The sequence below is a fragment of the Chinchilla lanigera genome, unplaced genomic scaffold (assembly GCF_000276665.1).
Source record: "Chinchilla lanigera isolate Chin_1 unplaced genomic scaffold, ChiLan1.0 scaffold00103, whole genome shotgun sequence".
In the NCBI taxonomy this organism is placed as follows: Eukaryota; Metazoa; Chordata; class Mammalia; order Rodentia; family Chinchillidae; genus Chinchilla; species Chinchilla lanigera.
In genome coordinates this window covers 4,436,828-4,442,025 of record NW_004955504.1, presented here as the reverse complement: position 1 = coordinate 4,442,025, position 5,198 = coordinate 4,436,828, and positions in this window count along the sequence as shown.

The following is a 5,198-nucleotide window of genomic DNA, read 5'->3' as shown; positions in this document are numbered from 1 at the left end:
CGGCCTCCCTCGCGGGCCGCGGCGCAGTGCGCACGCGCGGCCGATTTCAAATCCTCACTAGACAGCACCGCCTTGGTTACCGCGCCTGCGCGCTGTGCGGCTCGGAAAGCGGCGCGACTGGGCGGGGCCAAGGGAGACGGCGGCGGCCACTCCAGACCCAGGCTGGGCGGCCCGGAGGGGGACGCCGCAGCGCGCCGGCTGAACGTGCGCACATGCGCGCTGGGGAACCGGAGTCCCGGCAGCTGCCGGGCCGCACTGCGCGTGCGCAGAACCCCGGCTGTAGTCAATGGAAGTTTCCCACATCCAGATGCAGGCCGCGGGGCTGCGTGGTGGTTCGTTTCCCCGAGGGCGGAGCACTGGGCTCCAGGGAAGGAGCTGTAATCAGACTGCAAAAGGGAACTTGGAAAGTTAGTGAGGATTTTTGGTAAGGATAAGCAATTACTCCAGACTTCCCCCCGCTGCTCGCACAAGCAGCGCCCGCCTCGCCTCAGCCGGGGGTCCGCGAGCTTAGGAACGGTGAGGCACGCCTGCAGGTCTGCGCTGCCACTCTGCGCTTCCAGGCACGCACCCCGTTTCTTGCTGTAGACGACCCCTGCCCCATCGGTACCAGCGGAGAGCGATTTGACGCAGACAGGCTCTCCCAGCACCTCAGCCAGCTTTCTAGAAATCCTTTCACCCTGTCTACCAGAATATGTGGCCTCCTCCGGTTGGGTCAGCAGCAAGCAAATGAACCTAGGCTTATGAACTAGAAGAGATATCAACAGTTCTGGCCAGCCAGCCGGAAAGTAGACCCTGCCGCCTGAGCCGTTCGTCCCAGCAGGCACTTGGGAAGATGGACTGACAGCTCCCATCGCTGGCTGAACCCATGCTCAGGACTCCAGGGGTGTCCCGGTGACACAGGGGAGGTGATAGCACTCCCCACCTGCTAGATGTCACATGCGCCGAGTTCCTGTTCCCAAAATTGCAGAATGAATTCTAAGAAACAAGGGAGGTTGAGTATGAAAACTTGGAGAGACGTAGCTCCGGAGAGACAGGAGGGGACCCAAAAGTGCGTTGCCAAGGAGCCTACTTCTCAAAGGAGGTTTTGCAGAGCAAAAATACCAAGTAGCCATAACGTGGGTCAAAACTAGGATCACCCAATATTACCAGTATAGCCCCTTAGGTAATGTTGATCCAGTGGGGAAGCAGGTGATGAACCAAGTGCGCATGGGAGGAACAAAGACCATTTTAGGAAGGGGTGGACCAGGAGGTCCTGGCCACCCACCTGGGTAACTGATGTCTATCTAGACTTTATTGGACCAGGTGAAATCGATCATATTATAATCTTTAAGTTATTGCTTATCCCTTAGGGACACATGTAGGCCTGGTCATTTCATCTTCATCTTGGGGCTTGGCCTTTGACAGATGTGCCTCCAGCCAAAGTTGTGATGTGTTCTCATCTCTGCACGGGTTCCCTGTCTGACTGCCTGTAATATTTTTACTTAACTTAGCCGGCTATAATACCAGCAGCTGCTAGGGACACTTTTATATCCCAGAGGCTCCTACCTTTTCTGTTGGTGACATCAGCTGCCTATAAATGCGTTTGTTGGTGAAAGGAAAAAAGTTGTTCAGAGAACTGAAGAGTTCAGCCTGGTTTCCCACCCGCAGGTGCACTCCAGGAATCTGCTACCTCCTTGCATCCTCTTAGCTTGTTCCAGTGGATAGGGTAAAAACGTCCACCTTTTGGGGCCATTTTGGACCAACTGTAGGTCATTTTTGGGTACTGACTGGTATGAGAAGAGATTATGCACAGGACAAATTCTCCAGGCATTTGTTTTGGGGTATTGTATTTTTTTGGTTTATTTTGGTTTGCTTTCTTTGCTTTTGTTTCTTTTATCTTTCACCTGTTAAACCACCTTTATTCTAGGACAGACAGCAGGGTTTCAGTACTTTCTAAAATTACATAAGTCATTTGGGTCTTCAAGCCATTCTGAGGATTGTTCGTGCATCAGTATGGAGTTCAAAATTCTTGAACTATGTGTCCACAAAAATGTTTGGATTAAGAGATTTTTAGGAGAATACAGTAGTGGTATGTTTAAGTAGCTCTGTTGTAAATTGTCCAGGAATAAAAGTGTGTGTGCTAGTTTGCAGCTCCCTAGAAAATTTTAGCTACATGTGACTTAGATAAAAGTGATTCTATTGTAATACAACATGGTCTGTATAACTGAAAATGTACTCTGATTTTGTACAACTGTCATTAAGGAGATTCTTTGGAGTGACTTTGTTCAGGAGAATATCCACAGCTGCTTTCCATGCCCTTTTCTGGATTAGTAAGAGCACAAATAAGAGCCTTCTGTATCCACTGACCACACAGCTATTTTGCTTATGTCGGTGAGTGCATTTGGTTTAAATTTCCCCTTGTTTGGGGTAACAGTTTAAACTGGCTATGTTTCAGGATGTTTCTCAAAACTTGCTTGCTGAAAATTGACTTTTGTCCCGTCACTTCCGTTCTTTAACTGCAAAAATGAAATTTGACAACGGATGGCTTGCCATTGTGTTTTTCTGGTTTTTGTTTTGCTTGGTTTTGGTTTTTTGTTTTGTTGTTCCATATTAGAGGTCTTAAGCAATAAAGCCAGGATAAGAAATATAAACTTCTGACCCGCTATGTCTAAATTTCAACACATTAAGAAAAATGTTTTACAATCTGGAGTAAAAAGCTTTATAGTTGACTAAGACCTATAATAAGTGAATGTGGGAGGAGAAAAGCCTGCAAGAAATTCAAAGTCAAATTAACTGGGCAAAAAGCGCCTTGGAGATGTACATTTCTCACCTTGCTACAACTAGGAATCCTGACTCCAGACAGGCATATTTAGGATGGAGTATTGCTTAGGACTATAAAAAGAAAACTCATGCCTATAGTGTAACTTTCTAAAAGCTGGTAAATGATAAATTTAAGAGTTTGTTTTGTGTGTGTGCCCGTGCACATGCATGTTTTGTATGTAATATAGTACACCATTTGGATGGTACCACATTAATTTAAAAATAAAAGCACTCAATAATTAAGCAAGCATAAACCCAAATGCCTTCTTGTTCGCATGACTTAACAAAATGTTTTGAAAGATGTACAAAGACATCCTCAAAACTGTTAGCGTGCGTTTTGCCTGTGTTAGCCAATCAGAATTATATTTTAGGGCTCAATTTAGGGAAAAATTTCAGTTTTACAATATTTTTTATATTTTTATAGAAAATATCACAGAGTATAAATTGACTACTATAAGTGCTTAATTTACGAACGAGTTCTGTTCTGGGAGAACGTCCCTAAGTCTGGCTCATTTGAAAGTCCAACAAAGTGACTCTTACACACCTTTGACACAAATACGCAGTGTGTCCCGCTATGCCCTTCCTAGCAGTCCCCAGCTCTGACTGAGCCCCGAACTACTGTGTCACCATCATACTGTGTAGTGTACTCACAGCAGCACCGCTGTGACAGTGCCCGGCAGACACACAAGCTACGTCTCTGATGTGTGTGCATCTACAAGTGTTTGAAATTCAAAGTCCATTCGTAGTTGTGAAAGTGTGCAACTCAAACGTTCGTGAGGCTGGGACTTGCTGTATAATTAACATTTTTGAGTTTGTTAAAATCATGAAGATGCTTGGGACTCAAACTTCAGTTGCACATTTGTGGAGGACCACCCAGGTGACTCTCCTTAAAAGAGGAGCGATTGCCTCCGTTTTGGCTGAGCCTGACCCTGTTTCCATGTATTGATATATACTGAGCTGGCTAGGATCTTTTCCTTATCCCTTCAGTTGACTTTAAGCAATGCATATTGGTCTAGCCCAGGTGCTGATGGTAGTCTTTGGAGATGGCAGGCGTGTGTTCCTGAGCCCCTGTTGCTCCTTCCAGTGAGACAGGATGAAGCGGGATGTGTGAGCCAATGCTCCACGCTGTCAGCTGGGATGGAGCCTCGGGAATAGAGGCTATGACTTCCTGGGCCTTCAAACATAACACATCAGAGCGGAAGCACCGACCCCAAAACATCAGGTACTATCTCAGTTGTGTTATGCAGATTACTCTTTCTGCAGATCCTTCTCTCTGCATTGCAGAGGGGATTTCAGGCCTCCTACCTAGCCCAGCTCATGGCACTCACATATTTCCAGCCACTCTCACAGTCACTCATCCTCAAGCCACTCCCTTCTTCACAGATGAATAACATCTGGGTTTCGTCCTGGGTGGAGGCCTTTGTTCCAGATGGCCACCATCGTGGCTGGACTTAGGACTCCTTGGCTCCCCATAACTACAAATATGCCTTAGTGTCTTTATTCTCACCACGGGTTACACTGGAAGAGGTAGATTGGAATTAATTGGCTAGAATTCCAGTAACTTTTCGTGGGATTACAAATATAAACTTCCTGGGACGTGAGGAGGACTGGGAGGGGCTCTCTATACACACTGAGAAAATGGAACACACATATTAATATAGCATGGCTGGACATTCTTTTATTTAAAAGTTTCAGGTGTTCAGCTTCTCAGAAGAACGTTAAGTAGCAATCTTCTAGCAGTGGAAAGGGTCCTAGGCAGTGTTTCCCTAGACCAGTTAAAAGAGTACTGCTTATAGCAAGAATGGCTGTTCCTCTTGAGAGCTTCCACGAAAAGTCTACCAGAAGGAATAGACAGTTTCGTCTTATGCATCAGCTGTGTCTGAGTCACCACTGTCCAGACACGCCGCGCTGCTTCCTAATTCTGTAAAATAGCTAGGTCCGTGTTCACGTAGGTGATGACGTCCCCGACTCTGAATGACAAGCGAGGAGACTAATGTGACATCACTTCCCCTGTGGTTTTGCGGGTCTTTCCAGCTCTTCAGAGCCTTGCCATTCTCAGTACCCATGACGAGTGAAGTTTCTGTTGTAGTCTTCCGCGTGGATTCACATGGGGGCGTCCTCACTGTCCAGGACAGGTTGCTTTGTGGGACATGAGAGTGTGGTTAGAAAATAACTCACTGGGGTCAGTGTAAATATTCAAATTCAAAATCCCCAGAAGACCTCTGGAAGATCTTAAAGTAGTATTCTGTTGTAGCACATGTAGGTACAATTCCCAGGCATTGATTTCAGCTTTTGAGAGTTGTTGTTCCTTAACAAGATACTATTTCGAGACATTCATCTGTGTTTTTAGTTCTAGTTAAAAATGAGCATTAACTAGTAAATCGCAGTGATTAACATTG